At 41.9% G+C, this 17,818-nt stretch overlaps 1 long non-coding RNA gene across 1 annotated transcript; it reads right to left on the bottom strand.

Moving 5' to 3' along the window:
* Window positions 1-13,821: 13,821 nt before the first annotated feature.
* On the bottom strand, window positions 13,822-15,017 carry LOC115207775 (uncharacterized). The gene is made up of 3 exons (XR_003881057.1): window positions 14,717-15,017; window positions 13,973-14,057; window positions 13,822-13,860 (listed from the first exon to the last, which is right to left on the bottom strand). It is a non-coding gene; the product is annotated as an uncharacterized LOC115207775 (long non-coding RNA).
* Between the last annotated feature and the right edge of the window lie 2,801 nt (window positions 15,018-17,818).

Genomic DNA, 17,818 nt, shown 5'->3' with positions numbered 1-17,818 from the left:
AAGGCACAGTCAACTTAGTGTATGTAAACTTCCGACCCACTGGAATTGCGATACAGTGAATTATAAGTGAAATAATCTGTCTGTAAACAATTGTTGGAAAAATGACTTGTGTCATGCACAAAGTAGATGTCCTAACCGACTTGCCAAAACTATAGTTTGTTTAACAAGAAGTTTGTGGAGTGGTTGAAAACGAGTTTTAATGACTCCAACCTAAGTGAATGTAAACTTCCGACTTCAACTGTATATATATATATATAAATAATTAATTGAGTTAATAAAGCCGCAAACAAACATGGTCTCTTTTTAGTTTTCTTGAGTGAGGCAGCTCCAAAATGCAGGTGTTTCAGCCTAGCTCACTGCTTTGGTGGGCAGGCAAGCAGAAAATAGGAGCATTGTGCTTTGATTGGCTCAGTGGTCTGTCGCTCTTGGGGTCATTGCGTAATCGCCTATTTTAAGTCTTTAGTAAGGTGGACATCCAACATTTCAGCCATTTGGGTCCAGCCATAGAGTTATATTACAAGTGCACGTTCAAGAAGGCTCAAGGTAATTGGCCAAAGAAATTATGTCAAATCATGTTATATGTATAGCAGCTTTGATTGGACTGATCATGTCAACATCTTTCTTTCACAATCTTAGCTAGCAGTCATCATCATCATCATGAACCAAGTCTACTGGCTAATCCTTGCCATATGAAGAGAAATAATGAAGAGAAGATATAGATGAAATGTATCGGTGCTCATCGGAAATTGGACAAATATTACACAACAATTTGGAGATCTCAAATTCAATAATGAGTTGTTTGTAAGGAATCAGTGACAGTGGCTAACTGCAAGCATAGCAACTGGGAAGTCGGGAATAAACAGATCAAACTGGGAAAAGATGTTTTCAACGGTCTTTCAACTCGAATTGTAAATCCGGCATCTTTCTCTTTGATGACAAAATTTGCCCACGAAGGACCGCCGCGCCGTTCCAGCACATCACAACAACGTGAGTCAAGAAATGTCTTATGCTGCTGTAACCGGTGAGAAACAGCTAGCTAGTTAGCAGTGCGAGCTGGTAGCATTTCAATCTATGATGTCACTCGCTCTAAGACCTTGAAGTAGTTATTTCCCTTGCTCTGCAAGAGCCACGGCTTTTGTAGAGCGACAGTTAACTTCTTTGGGATAGGGGGCAGTATTTTCACGGCCAGATGAAAAAACGTACCCGATTTAAACTGGTTACTACTCTTGCCCAGAAACAAGAATATGCATATTATTAGTAGAGTTGGATAGAAAACACTCTGAAGTTTCTAAAACTGTTTGAATGGTGTCTGTGAGTATAACAGAACTCATATGGCAGGCAAAAACCTGAGAAAATTCCAAGCAGGAAGTAGCCTGTCTGATCATTTGTAGTTCTTCTTTTGGTTCTCTATCGAAACTACAGTATCTGTGGGGTTACGTAGCACTTTCTAAGGCTTCCATTGGCTCTCTAAAGCCTTCAGAAAGCAGATTGAGGTGTCTCCTGTCTCTGGGCAGAGTATAGTAGCTCAGTTTCTCAGTTGTCTGCCTGGTGACAAAGAGATTGGATATGCACGTTCACGCGACCACGCAGTTTTTTATTTTCCTTTTTGAATGAATACACTATTGTCCGGTTGGAATATTATCGCTATTTTATTAGAAAAATACCATAAAAAATGATTTTAAACAGCGTTTGCGTTTGACATGCTTCTAAGTACGGTAATGGATAATGGAACATTTTGAATTTTTTTGTCTCGAAATGCGCTCGCGCGTTACCCTTTGGATAGTGACCTGAACACATGGACAAAACAGGTATTTGGACATAACTATGGATTATTTGGAACAAAAACAACATTTCTTGTGGAAGTAGCAGTCCTGGGAGTGCATTCTGATGAAGATCAGCAAAGGTAATACCATTTTTCTAATACTAATTCTGAGTTTAGTGTGTCCCGAACTTGGTGGGTGTCAAAATAGCTAGCCCTGATGGCTGAGCTATGTACTCAGAATATTGCAAAATGTGCTTTCGCCAAAAAGCTATTTTAAAATCTGACATAGCGATTGCATAAAGGAGTTCTGTATCTATAATTCTTAAAATAATTGTTATGTATTTTGTCAACGTTTATGATGAGTAATTTAGTAAATTCACCGGAAGTTTGCGGTGGGTATGCTAGTTCTGAACATCACATGCTAATGATAAAAGCTGGTTTTTGATATAAATATGAACTTGATTGAACAAAACATGCATGTATTGTATAACATAATGTCCTAGGAGTGTCATCTGATGAAGATCAAAGGTTAGTGCTTCATTTAGCTGTGTTTTGGGTTTTTGTGACATATGCTTGCTTGGAAAATGGCTGTGTGATTATTTGTGACTATGTACTCTCCTAACAATCTAATGTTTTGCTTTCGCTGTAAAGCCTTTTTGAAATTGGACATGTTCAACACTGTACCCGTAAGCAGAAGAACAGAGTCATTGAGTGATACACGTCAACTCACACACACATACACAAAACACACACACACACACACACACACACAGTCAGCATATAACTTTGTCCAAGTGGTGGTAAGAATGTGTGTTTTAACTAGCCTGATAACTCAAACATGTCTGATATGAACATTGACATAAACCCTCTACATACTTGAGTTTCTCCAGTCTGCAGTGTGGATCCTCCAGTCCAGCAGAGAGCAGTCTGACTCCTGAGTCTCCTAGGTGATTGTAGCTCAGTTCCAATTCTGTCAGGTGTGAGAGGTTTGTCCTCAGAAATGAGACCAGAGAAGCACAGCCTTCCTCTGTGACTAGACAGCCTAGCAGTGTGATTTAAAAATAATTTTAAAATCACACTGCTATTCTTTGGTGATGAAAATGTTGGCAGTATATTTTTTCAAAATGTTCAAATACATCAGTGTCATGAAACCTGCCATTTAAATTAATAAATGGATGTATCATTATTAGAAAACTACAAATTATCAAAGTATTGCTTGTAGAGAGAAAAATATAAAGAACAACTATTTGACTAGACTGACCAGACCATTTAAAAAAAAAACAGTGAGACAAAAAGCACTTTATGTATCTAGATCCCCCATTTGAAGAAGTCATAGGTATTCTGACCAATTCACTTAGTGTATTAAAGTAGTCAGACGTTTAGTATATGGTCCTGAGCTTGTTGGTTGCATTTGCAGTTACATTTACATTTAATCATTTAGCAGATGCTCTTATCCAGAGCGACTTACAAATTGGTGCATTCACCTTATGATATCCAGTGGAACAACCACTTTACAATAGTGCATCTAAATCTTTTAGGGGGGGGGGTTAGAAGGATTACTTTATTCTATCCTAGGTATTCCTTAAAGAGTTGGGGTTTCAGGTGTCTCTGGAAGGTGGTGATTGACTCCGCTGTCCTGGCGTCGTGAGGGCGTTTGTTCCACCATTGGGGTGCCAGAGCAGCGAACAGTTTTGACTGGGCTGAGCGGGAACTGTACTTCCTCAGAGGTAGGGAGGCGAGCAGGCCAGAGGTGGATGAACGCAGTGCCCTTGTTTGGGTGTAGGGCCTGATCAGAGCCCTCACAGCTCCGTAGGCAAGCACCATGGTCTTGTAGCGGATGCGAGCTTCAACTGGAAGCCAGTGGAGAGAGCGGAGGAGCGGGGTGACGTGAGAGAACTTGGGAAGGTTGAACACCAGACGGGCTGCGGCGTTCTGGATGAGTTGTAGGGGTTTAATGGCACAGGCAGGGAGCCCAGCCAACAGCAAGTTGCAGTAATCCAGACGGGAGATGACAAGTGCCTGGATTAGGACCTGCGCCGCTTCCTGTGTGAGGCAGGGTCGTACTCTGCGAATGTTGTAGAGCATGAACCTGCAGGAACGGGTCACCGCCTTGATGTTAGTTGAGAACGACAGGGTGTTGTCCAGGATCACGCCAAGGTTCTTAGCACTCTGGGAGGAGGACACAATGGAGTTGTCAACCGTGATGGCGAGATCATGGAACGGGCAGTCCTTCCCCGGGAGGAAGAGCAGCTCCGTCTTGCTGAGGTTCAGCTTGAGGTGGTGATCCGTCATCCACACTGATATGTCTGCCAGACATGCAGAGATGCGATTCGCCACCTGGTTATCAGAAGGGGGAAAGGAGAAGATTAATTGTGTGTCGTCCGCATAGCAATGATAGGAGAGACCATGTGAGGATATGACAGAGCCAAGTGACTTGGTGTATAGCGAGAATAGGAGAGGGCCTAGAACAGAGCCCTGGGGGACACCAGTGGTGAGAGCACGTGGTGCGGAGACAGATTCTCGCCACGCCACCTGGTAGGAGCGACCTGTCAGGTAGGACGCAATCCAAGAGTGGGCCGCGCCGGAGATACCCAACTCGGAGAGGAGGATCTGATGGTTCACAGTATCAAAGGCAGCAGATAGGTCTAGAATGATGAGAGCAGAGGAGAGAGAGTTAGCTTTAGCAGTGCGGAGCGCCTCCGTGACACAGGGAAGAGCAGTCTCAGTTGAATGACTAGTCTTGAAACCTGACTGATTTGGATCAAGAAGGTCATTCTGAGAGAGATAGCAGGAGAGCTGGCCAAGGACGGCACGTTCAAGAGTTTTGGAGAGAAAAGAAAGAAGGGATACTGGTCTGTAGTTGTTGACATCGGAGGGATCGAGTGTAGGTTTTTTCAGAAGGGGTGCAACTCTCGCTCTCTTGAAGATGGAAGGGACGTAACCAGCGGTCAAGGATGAGTTGATGAGCGAGGTGAGGTAAGGGAGAAGGTCTCCGCAAATGGTCTGGAGAAGAGAGGGGATAGGGTCAAGCGGGCAGGTTGTTGGGCGGCCGGCCGTCACAAGACGCGAGATTTCATCTGGAGAGAGAGGGGAGAAAGAGGTCAAAGCACAGGGTAGAGCAGTGTGAGCAGAACCAGCGGTGTCGTTTGACATAGCAAACGAGGATCGGATGTCGTCGACCTTCTTTTCAAAATGGTTGACGAAGTCATCCGCAGAGAGGGAGGAGGGGGGGGAGGGGGAGGAGGATTCAGGAGGGAGGAGAAGGTGGCAAAGAGCTTCCTAGGGTTAGAGGCAGATACTTGGAATTTAGAGTGGTAGAAAGGGGCTTTAGCAGCAGAGACAGAAGAGGAAAATGTAGAGAGGAGGGAGTGAAAGGATGACAGGTCCGCAGGGAGGCGAGTTTTCCTCCATTTCCGCTCGGCTGCCCGGAGCCCTGTTCTGTGAGCTCGCAATGAGTCGTCGAGCCACGGAGCAGGAGGGGAGGACCGAGCCGGCCTGGAGGATAGGGGACATAGAGAGCCAAAGGATGCAGAAAGGGAGGAGAGGAGGGTTGAGGAGGCAGAATCAGGAGATAGGTTGGACAAGGTTTGAGCAGAGGGAAGAGATGATAGGATGGAGAGGAGAGAGTAGCGGGGGAGAGAGAGCGAAGGTTGGGACGGCGCGATACCATCCGAGTAGGGGCAGAGTGGGAAGTGTTGGATGAGAGCGAGAGGGAAAAGGATACAAGGTAGTGGTCGGAGACTTGGAGGGGAGTTGCAATGAGATTAGTGGAAGAACAGCATCTAGTAAAGATGAGGTCAAGCGTATTGCCTGCCTTGTGAGTAGGGGGGGAAGGTGAGAGGGTGAGGTCAAAAGAGGAGAGGAGTGGAAAGAAGGAGGCAGAGAAGAATGAGTCAAAGGTAGACGTGGGGAGGTTAAAGTCACCCAGAACTTTGAGAGGTGAGCCATCCTCAGGAAAGGAACTTATCAAGGCGTCAAGCTCATTGATGAACTCTCCAAGGGAACCTGGAGGGCGATAAATGATAAGGATGTTAAGCTTGAAAGGGCTGGTAACTGTGACAGCATGGAATTCAAAGGAGGCGATAGACAGATGGGTCAGGGGAGAAAGAGAGAATGTCTACTTGGGAGAGATAAGGATCCCAGTGCCACCACCCCGCTGACCAGAAGCTCTCGGGGTGTGTGAGAACACGTGGGCAGACGAGGAGAGAGCAGTAGGAGTAGCAGTGTTATCTGTGGTAATCCATGTTTCCGTCAGTGCCAAGAAGTCGAGGGACTGGAGGGAAGCATAGGCTGAGATGAACTCTGCCTTGTTGGCCGCAGATCGGCAGTTCCAGAGGCTGCCGGAGACCTGGAACTCCACGTGGGTCGTGCGCGCTGGGACCACCAGGTTAGAGTGGCAGCGGCCACGCGGTATGAAGCGTTTGTATGGCCTGTGCAGAGAGGAGAGAACAGGGATAGACAGACACATAGTTGACAGGCTACAGAAGAGGCTACGCTAATGCAAAGGAGATTGGAATGACAAGTGGACTACACGTCTCGAATGCTCAGAAAGTTAAGCTTACATTGCAAAAAATCTTATTGACTAAAATGATTAAAATGATACAGTACTGCTGGCTGGTGAAGTAGGCTAGCTAGCAGTGGCTGCATTGTTGACTTTGTTTGAAAGTGTAGCTGGTTAGGTAACCTCGATAATTACTCTAAACTACACAATTATCTTAGATACAAAGACAGCAAAGACAACTATGTAGCTAGCTAACACTACACTAATCAAGTCGTTCCGTTGTAATGTAATAGTTTCTACAGTGCTGCTAGTCGGTAGAAGTTGGCTAGCTAACAGTGTTGACTACGTTAGGAGGACGAAAATAGCTGGCTAGCTAACCTCGATAATTACTCTAATTACTCTAAACTACACAATTATCTTTGATACAAAGACGGCTATGTAGCTAGCTAAGAAAAATTGCTCAGATCAAACAAATCAAACCGTTGTAATGTAATGAAATATTACCTGTGGAGCGAAGCGAAGTGCGACTACTCGCTCCAACCCAGAAATGAGTTGTGTTTTGCCCAATAGTAACTGAATGGAGAATGATGACTAGGTTAATCTTCTGTCTAAGTGAGCAGATAACATGTTTCTAAAAATTACTAAATTAATCCTGATGATGCTATTGTAGTGGAATTTTACTGTAGCTGTGTTCGAATACTTATTCTAACCGCACGAACCGTACTATTTGTGATGTGAATTGAGTATATAGCATGCTTATTGGTCATTGTATGGATATAGTTAGTATGCCAAAAGTTCCCAGATGTCATACTAAATTCGCCAAAATACGAAGTATACACGCAGTGGACACTATTTCTGTGCTTTAGGGCCCATAATGCAATTCTTCAGAGAATGGGCGTGGCTTCACAACATTTTCAGATTTGAAGAAAATGGCGGAAAATATGCAGCCGAAAATCCGACGAGAGTAGATACCAATTCATTGCTTTAAAAACTTATTCGGGATCGGTGTCCCTTCCACTGGACGGTTGAGCTAACGTAGGCTAATGCGATTAGCATGAGGTTGTAAGTAACAGGAACATTTCCCAGGACATAGATATATCTGATATTGGCAGAAAGCTTAAATTCTTGTTAATCTAACGGCACTGTCCATTTTACAGTAGCTATTTCAGTGAAAGAATACCATGCTATTGTTTGAAGAGAGTGCACAATTATGAACATGAAAAGTTATTAATAAACAAATTAGGCACATTTGAGCAGTCTTGATACAACAGTTTGAACAGAAATGCAATGGTTCATTGCATCAGTCTAAAACTTTGCACATACACTGATTCCATCTAGTGGCCAAAATCAAAATTTCACCTGGGCTGGAATAATACATTATGGACTTTCTCTTGCATTTCAAAGAAGGTTTTTTCTTTGTATTATCTTTTACCAGATCTATTGTGTTATATTCTACTATATTCTTTCACATTTCCATAAACTGCAAAGTGTTTCCATTCAAATGATACCAAGAATATGCATATCCTTGCTTCAGGGCCTGAGCTACAGGCAGTTAGATTTGGGTATGTCATTTTAGGCAAAAATTTTAAAAAGGGGCTAATCCTTTACTAATTATGACAAATGTTAAGAAAATGTTGACTTTTCAAATAAGGCACCTTACACGTTACGTTGGCTGACAATTTGCTAGCTACGCTATCCTTACGAATCTTATAGCGTTACAGCAGTATATACCGGTATGTTAGCTAGTTACCTAACGTTAGTTGGTTACTAATACATCGAAGTTGCCAGGCAGTATATTAACTATCTGCTATCTAACTAACTACCCAACGTTTATTGACTTGATTATTCAAATCATTCTTAGCTAAGTGGTATTGTCGTTGTGCGTTGTAATGGACATTGTTAATTCTGGCTATTGACTCCGATTTCAGAGCACTCTCGCACAGAATAACTGATGAATTTACAAACGCTCAACACCTGTTGAATTTGGCCGGCGTCAGTAAACGTTGTCAATTTCTTTTAAATTAAATTGTTACCAGCAGCACAGTTACAGTCACCAATGCTCTGGATAACATGAAAACAGCCTAACCAGCTCTGCTAGGGCGAGTAAAATGGTCAGAGTGAGGTGTTCTCTCATTTGTATCTGGAAGTAGCTAGCCAACGTTAGCCAGTTAGCTTGGATGCTTGACTGTCGTTGAACGCTCGGTTCAACCCTACTCCTCAGCCAGAGCGTTGAGTGTGTGCTCTGAAAACTCTGAGAGCAAAACGCTCTGAATTTACAATCTGTCAACACTCTGGATTTACGAACTCCCAGAGCGCACTCTGGCACTCCAGATTGAATTTACGAACACACTCTAACTCGTAAAATGTTTAGCTAGTCATTTGTTATGCTAACAAGTTAGCAAGAGGTTGCTAGCAAGAGGTTGTATAGCAACAGCATCAACTTCCGGTAGACCGGCGAAGCTCTAGTACGCTCAATTGAAACAATATTGTTCGTTTACAGTATATTAAAATGAATTAATAGTATACACTCATTCAGCATGTAGTACACAATATGTTAGTGTGGGTATTCGAACATAGCTTGTGTCTCTTTCTGCTTTATAAGTGAATTTGTCCAAATTATTATGAATATTTCAAATGGGAGAAGTAGATACATAAAGTCCTTTCATTTCTAAAGGGTAAAACAGGTATGTATGAGCAATGAAATAAAAGGTGACATTCTGTACTGTCGCCAAATATGAAACATTCTATCTCAAATCCAAAATTATGGAGTATAGAGCCAAATCTCAAACTGTAAGCTTCAATGTCCAAACACATACGGTGTGGACTACAGTATGTGTGCCTGGTAAACACGTGGATCTGGTCAACAGTTATCACTTGTTGACCAACTACAGGAATACTGACCTCAGAGTCTCCAGTTTACAGTGGGGATTCCCCAGTCCAGCAGAGAGAAGTGAAGTCAAACCCCTCACACCTCAGATCCAGCTCTCTCAGGTGTGAGGGGTTTGACTTCAGAGCTGAGGCCAGAGAAGGACAGCCTTTCTCTGTGACTCCACAGCCTGACAGCCTGACAGAGATCATCATGATTTCACAAACACACTCTTAATGTAACACCAGTACTGTAGAAGGACAATGGCAGATGCATTTGGTTTATTCTCTAAAACAACGTATAGATTACGTCTCCTAGAATTGAATGGTCATATTGTCATACTAATGTGAACATCAATGCATTGATTCATTATGTTTTTCAAAAATACATATTTTTGCCTTAACTGAATAGTTCTTCCTGATGGTTAGTACTTAAATGTCATTTGATGTACTCACAGAGCAGCTGTGGAGGCTTTGACTACTGGCAGCAGTCTCAGAAAACCCTCCTCTGAACTGGAGAATTTCTTCAGGTCAAACCCATCCAGCTCCTTTTCTGAAGTCAGCAACTCAAAGACCAGAGCTGACCACTGTGCAGGTGACAGTTCGACTTCAGAGAGACTTCCTGAGCTCAGGAAGTTTTGGATCTCCTCCACTAGAGAATGGTCATTCAGTTAATTCAGACAGTGGAACAGATTGATGCATCTCTCTGGAGAGGGATTCTCTCTGATCTTCTCCTTGATGTACTTCACGGTTTCTTCGTGGCTCTGTAAACTGCTTCTTGTCTTTGTCAGTAGACCTCGTAAGTGCTTCTGATTGGACTCCAGTGAGAGGCCCAGAAGGAAGCGGAGGAAAAGGTCCAGGGTTCCCGTCTCACTTTGTAAGGCTTTATCCACAGCACTCTTGTAGACAGTAAATTCAGGCTTGTTTCTGAAAAGAACAAATAAGTTGCTGGATGTTGATTGCGGTTCGTCGATTGGATTCTCATTGTTGTTGATGAATGAGAGGAACACATATACAGCAGCCAGAAACTCCTGAATGCTCAGATGCACAAAGCAGTACACCTTGTCCTGGCACAGCACACATTCCTCTTTAAAGAGCTGTGTCCACAATCCTGAGTACACTAAGGCTTCATTGACCTCAATGCCAGCCTCTTTCAGGTCTTCTTCATAGAAAATCAGATTGGCTTTTCAACAGCTTGTGAATGGCAATTTCCCCAGTGACAGAATGCTCTCTTTATTCCAGTGTGGACCTGTCTCTTCTTTCCCAAGATACTTTTCGTTATTCTGTTTGGTATGAAAACCACAAAGTGTGTGTACATCTCAGACAGAGTCTTGGGCATCTCTTCTCTCTTATGTTTCAGCATGTGTTCAACGACTATTGCAGAAATCCAACAGAAGACTGGAATGTGGCACATGACGTGGAGGCTCTTTGATGTCTTTATGTGTGAGATGATTCTGCTGGCCAGGTCCTGATCACCAAATCTCTTCCTGAAGTACTCCTCCTGTGGGTCATTGAACCCTCGTACCTCTGTCACCTGGTCAACACACACTGAAGGGATCTTATTGGCTGCTGCAGGTCGGGAAGTTATCCAGAGGAGAGCAGAGGGAAGCAGATTTCCCTTGATGAGATTTGTCAGCAGAACATCCACTGAGGTTGACGCTGTGACGTCACAACAGATCTTGTTCTTCTGGAAGTCTAGGGGCAGTCAACACTCATCCAGACCATCAAAGATGAACAGAACGTTGTACTTGTCGTAGTTGGAGATCCTTGATTCTTTGGTTTCCATCGAGAAGTGATTGAGAAGTTCAATCAAAGTGCGTTTTTCCCCTTTCATCAAATTCAGCTCCCGAAAAGGGAATGAAAATACAAATTGGCATCCTGATTTGCATTTCCTTCAGCCCAGTCCAGAATGAACTTCTGCACAAAGACTGTTTTTCCAATGTCAGCGACTCCCTTTGTCAGCAAAGTTCTGATAAGTTTGTCTTGTCCAGTTAAGGGTTTGAAGATGTCGTTACATTTGATTGCAGTCTCTGGTCTTGCTTATTTCCTGGTTGTTTCAGTTTGTCTCAGCTCATGTTCATTATTGACCTCTCATTTTCCACCCTCTGTGATGTAGAGCTCTGTGTCGATCTTATTGAGAAGTGTTGGGTTTCCTTGTTTAGCGATCCCCTCAAATACACATTGAAACTTCTTTAGATTAGATTTGAGTTCACGTTGGCAAATCACAGCAAGCTCATCTGAATGAAGAAATAACAGAGGTTATTGATATTATGTCTGTTTTAATGCCTACAGCATTGTAGGACTGTTATAAAGTTCTACTGACTGTATAAATGTGGACATGTTTTCATACATTGGCTTGCGGAAGTATTCACCCCCTTGGCATTTTTCCTACTTTGTTGCCTTACAACCTGGAATTAAAATAGTTTTTCGGGGGGTTTGTATCATTTGATTTACACAACATGCCTACCACTTTGAATATGCAAAATATGTTTTATTGTGAAACAAGAAATAAAACAAAAAAACTGAAAACTTGAGCATGCATAACTATTCACCCCCCCAAAAGTCAATACTTTGTAGAGACACCTTTTGCAGCAATTACAGCTGCAAGTCTCTTGGGGTATGTCTCTATTGACTTGGCACCATTCTTCAAAGCAAAACAGCTACAGCTCCCTCAAGTTGGATGAGTTCTGCTGGTGTACAGCAATCTTGAAGTCATACCACAGATTCCCAATTGGATTGAGGTCTGGGTTTTGACTAGGCCATTCCAAGACATTTAACTGTTTCCCCTTAAACCACTCCAGTATTGCTTTAGCAGTATGCTTAGTGTCATTGTCTTGCTGGAAGGTGAACCTCCATCCCAGTCTCAAATCTCTGGAAGACTGAAACAGGTTTCCCTCAATTATTTCCCTGTATTTACCGCCATCCATCATTCCTTGAATTCTGACCAGTTTCCCAGTCCCTGCCGATGAAAAACATTCCCACAGCATGATGCTGCCACCACCATGCTTCACCGTGGGGATGGTGTTCTCAGGGTGATGAGAGGATTGTGCCAGACATAGCGTTTTCCTCAATGGCCAAAAAGCTCAATTTTAGTCTCATCTGACCTGAGTACCTTCCACCATATGTTTGGGGAGTCTCTCACATGCTTTTTGGCGAACACCAAACATGTTTGCCTATTTTTTTCTTCAAGCAATGGCTCTTTTCTGACCACACTTCCGTAAAGCCCAGCTCTGTGGAGTGTACGGCTTAAAGTGGTCCTATGGACAGAGACTCCAATCTCCACTGTGGAGCTTTGCAGCTCCTTCAGGGTTATCTTTCGTCTCCTTGTTGCCTCTCTGATTAGCCCTACTTGCCTGGTCCGTGAGTTTTGGTGGGCAGCCCTGTCTTGGCAGGTTTGTTGTGGTGCCATATTCTTTCCATTTTTTAATAATGGATTTAATGGTGCCTCGTGGGATGTTCAAAGTTTCTGATATTTTTTTATAACCCAAACTTGAACGGTACTTCTCCACAGGTTTTTCCCTGAGCTGTTTGGAGATCTCCTTGGTCTTCATGGTGCCGCTTGCTTGGTGGATGGAAAGAACAGATGTATATATACTGAGAACGTTAACTAATTATGTGACTTCTGAAGCGAATTGTTTGCACCAGATCTTATTTAGGGGTTTCATAGCAAAGGGGGTGAATACATATGCATGCACCACTTTACCGTTTTGTATTTTTTAGAATTTTTTGAATAAAGTTATTTTTGCCATTTCACGTCACCAATTTGGACTATTTTGTGTATGTCCACTACATGAAATTGTGACGTTCGTCGTTAGGAGGAGACCAAGGCGCAGCGTGAGTTGGGTTCATCATATTTATTGATAAATGAGAACCAGCAAAATCAATACAGTGAACGAAAAGCTAGGCGTGCAAACACATGCAACACAAAGACAGGATCCCACAACTGAAGGTGGGAAAAAGGTCTGCCTAAGTATGATTCCCAATCAGAGACAACGATAGACAGCTGCCTCTGATTGGAAACCATACTAGGCCAATCAAAGAAAAAGACATAGACATACAACACATAGAATGCCCACCCCATGTCACACCCTGACCTAACCAAACAGAGAAAATGGCTCTCAGGTCAGGGCGTAACAGAAATCCAAATAAAAATCCATTTAAATTACAGGTTGTAATGCAACAAAATAGGAAAAACGCCAAGGGGGTGAATACTTTTGAAAAGCACTGTAATTCATTACACACTAGTGTGACAGATTATATTATTATTTGTATTAGTGATGGTATTATTAATGTTGTTTCTCCCTTTCTCTCTGTCTCTCCTCTTCTCTTCTCTCTGTCTAAATTAATCAACACAACACATCCCTTCTGCTACTTGACAAGGTTACTAGGTGTTGTGTTAAGGCTACAATATCATTGAGTTACACAGCTACTTTAGCTGTACTTTAGCTATAGCTTTTAAGTGTTTGTTATAAAACAGCCTTCAACATGAGGCAGACAGCTCTTACTTTTATCCAGTGTGTCAGCAAGCTCCTTCTGGTTAATTTCTCAGGACGTGCATTGGGATCTTCAGAGCCCCCTCTTTGGCACTCCTCTCCTGCTTCTCATCTTCAGCATCCACTTCTTCCTTATCCTGCTTCTGACTCTCAAAGCCTTCTGGGAGTTCTGGACTGAGAGTCTTCTTGAACCTCTTCAGCTCGTTCTTCACAAATGTCCTAATATTCTCTTCAAGCAACTGAAATAAATAAAGTAAATAAGTTAAGCAAGAGAAGAAATGCTTTCTCATTAACACATTAATGAATGATTGACAGATCAACTTTACTGGAGGTAAACAAAAACATACATACACTGAATATGGAGGCCAGGTCTGTTTGATAACTCTGGGAAGACAGACCACTGAGAATTTCTGACTCTGATCTCTCCTGTTGGTTTCTGTGGACAAAACACCCAAGGGGAGCACACACACGCAGGGAGGGAATGTTTTGTTTATTTAATTGTTATTGAAACATACAATCTACTTGCAGTGAAGCCACTCAACATTTACAATACAGTTATCTAACAGACTCCCATCCAGAGTGACCCACAGAAGCAACCAGGGTCAACGCCCGACAGATCTCCCACAAGGTCAAAATGGGGACCCAAACCAGTGACCAACAAAATGAACAAAATAACCAAAATAGAAAGACAAATGAAACAGAAAACAAAAAACATCCAGGACAACAAAAATCACAACAGCAAGGCCAACTGAATACGTCTGAGTGCATGTGTGGCACTATTTACATGTGTGTATGTGTGTTTGTCCGTGAATGTGTACATGTGTGCATTTGATTGTGAGTGTGTGTATATATGCATGTGTACACGTGTACAAACAACTGCGCAGCGTCAACCTCAGGCAAAGAGGCATTAGATGTAACAATGTTGCCCCTCAGTGACATTCAAACGTTTATTTAATATTGTTTTAGGACTATGAAAATAGAAAAAAAGGATTAGCCTATGGATTATGAAAACAAAAAATAAATGGGAAAATGGGAGGAGAAATAACGAGACAGTGTTGCTTAACTCACTGACCAAGAGCCATGAGTTCGTCTTACCTTTGTTCAGTAGAAAGGTCTATAGGAGTAAGTTCCATAGACCGGTCACTCTTCATGGACACACAGCTGGGTACAGGGGATGCTGGTCTCTCCTGCTTGATTGGACTTCAAAACAGAGAAAAACATTCAATCGCTCATCTACTCTGAGTTCAGATGGGGAAACTTAAAACAGTTTCATTCCAAAACTCTATATTTCAGTTGTTTATAAATGTAGGTAAATTAGATTTTATTGTTTAAAGAAATTATATCACTACAAGGCTTCTAAATGATGTAATTTCCACTTAAGAATGTCAGACTTGATTTGCCCTAATGAAAATGTACCAACCCCTACAAAAAATGTCCCTTAATTATAATCTACATACTAATGCACATTTCCTGTTGCTGCAGGATTATTTTCCTGCTGTGAGAAACTGGGTCAAATTAAGATGGCATCTGTAAATGCAGTCATCTTATGATAGCTAAATGAGACCACATATCACTGTCACGGCTGTTCAAGTGATCGGACCAAAATGCAGCGTGTTCGTAGTTCCACATCTTTATTTATTCCGTGAAACTAAATGCAATACACTAAATACTTGAAACACAAAAAACAACAAACCGTGACGCAGAGCGGAAAACACACTACTCAAAAGATTAATCACCCACAAAAACAGGTGGGACAAACATCAACTTAAATATGACCTCCAATTAGAAGTAACGAGGATCAGCTGCCTCCAATTGGAGATCAACCCAAACAACCCCAACATAGAAATAGACAAACTAGAAATAAACATAGAAATAGACAACATAGAAAAACCACCCAAAACACCCCGTCACGCCCTGACCACTCTACTATAGAAAATTACCTCTTACAAGGGTCAGGACGTGACAATCACAGTCAAATATAGGGGATAGAACATTCCATTACAGCTAAACAATGCATATATAGCGTTTTGCAGGGGAAAAAACACATTTTCATACACATCTAAAATCTAGTACAGTTATATCGAATGTAATAAACAATCATTTCTGATGAAAAAACAGAAACGTGAAACTTGTTGTATATATTGGTTTGGAATATAAATTATTAATATAAATGATTAATTAAACAATATTGAAATCATACCTCTGAGCTTTGGTTTCATGTCCCACAGAGATACTCATTTTAGAGGCAGGCCCCCTCTCCTCTCTCTCTCCAGAGAGACTCATTTTTCGAGCACTGACCTCGAAACAGATATCCAGCATGTTGGCTGTGGTTAACACAGTGACAACTAACTCTTGAATGTCACTTGTTCTCATTTATTTATTATCTCTTAGAAATAAAACACTTACTAACAGACACATCCAAACAGTGAGGTGATTTAATGCAATTACTTTTTCTAGCCCAAAGACTCAAACCCACAAGGTATGAAAACTAGCCCAAAAAACTAGCCTGATAGGCCTACATCTTATCAGGCCAAATGTAAACTGAACGATTTAGCTGCTTGCTTAGTTCAAATTGACAGATGAATTCATTTAACATGAAAAGCAAGACAATTTTCAGGTAAGAAGTGCTTCTGTTTCCCAGTAGCCTGCTAAAATAGGCTACTGAGAATGGGGTCGTAATTTCAATTCCTAAATCAAATATCAATAATATAGATATGAACTGAATAGGCCTATGCTTGTCAACAACAGCCAGGGTTTTATTACCTGTAGCCTAATCTGACTGACTGTTACCTTCAATCTAATGCATTCTAACATCTGATCAGCTTTTGCGATAGAACTGTGACCATGGCCACACTTCATAACTTCCAATTGAATTAACTAAACATTAATAATTGTATAATAACACAAGCCTACAAGAACAATAAATTGAAGTTATAGGCTATTTATTACATCCATTTGCCAGCTCCAGGTAGGCTAGACAAGTGGCACAAAATGATTTTCAATGACTCCATCATTTCAACATGTTTAACATGTTTATAATATAAAATGGTAGGCTACAGTAGCCTACGTAGGCATAGAAATGAATAGGCTATTTAATGGCCAACAGACGTATCATTCTCCACATTTAATGTCAGTTTCAGAGTGTAGTTTTTCTCATAACAGCAGCACATGTGGGAGTTTCATAACTTTAATTTCAAATTTCCACTCCCGAGACCCAAGAACTGAGCATGCATTAAAACCTTCGCATGATATGGTTTTTCCATATGGAAAGTCAGAATGCAGTTTAAACCACCTATGAGCGAATTTATCTAATACGCTCTAGAGCGCCTAAAGTAGTTTTCCTGTGCTTGGTCGCCTTATTTCTTGATGCACATCAGTTCTAGAGCGTTAATGTTTTATGGAAAAAGGGTTGTAAAATATGTGTCTCCTTAATGACAATCTAAATAGCCTACCTTGTAACATGTAATGTTAGGCCTACTGATTAGTTTCCACTTTGAAAACTGCTGTCTGTCAGCAACTCAGCTCAAGTAGCAGTTCTACTAACCAGTAATTACTCATATCTCAGTCCTTTAGAATATATTACTGTTCAGAAATACTTAGAACTACTCATTTTTTTTTTAATTCTCTCTATATAGTGTTTTCTCCTCTGTCATCTCAAAATGGATCCTGTACAAAAGAACAACTTTACTTTCTGTTTCACTCAGCCTTCTCTCCACCATGATAATAAAGTGGTTTAATAGTGTCTTCCACTAGATGGCAGAAACGCCTGCTGTAATGAGACTTCACGGCAGTAAGTGTTAGGATTCTTGGTCCTGGTGACTCCTGGGAAGTGTCTCAGAGGAGGAGTGCCCCACCTATTGTCCCTGTATGAATATTAGTTGGCATCTTATAGATCCCAGCCTAATAAACAATTGTTTGGGCCTTACTTTGAGCACTTGCACTGGGCCTCCATTGAGACTCCATTTGTCAAGCAGTACAGAGAAACGCCCTCTAGATGACATCAGAGGGCTGCTCTTGGATCTATCCTATCAGTTTAGTGACCTTGTTCCATCAATTTGTCCATACTACTTCACAAATGATTTGAGGTCTAGACCAGCAATGTCTCATTGGGCTCAACAAAGCCGAGAGTGAGGTTCTAAAAAGAGGACTGACTTTCCTACAAACTCCTAAACAGGATGACTGAGGGGAGCTCCAGAT

This window comes from Salmo trutta, chromosome 1 (assembly GCF_901001165.1).
Source record: "Salmo trutta chromosome 1, fSalTru1.1, whole genome shotgun sequence".
Classification (NCBI taxonomy): domain Eukaryota; kingdom Metazoa; phylum Chordata; class Actinopteri; order Salmoniformes; family Salmonidae; genus Salmo; species Salmo trutta.
Note: the sequence above shows the minus strand (reverse complement) of the source record. Positions and strands in the feature narration are given on the sequence as shown.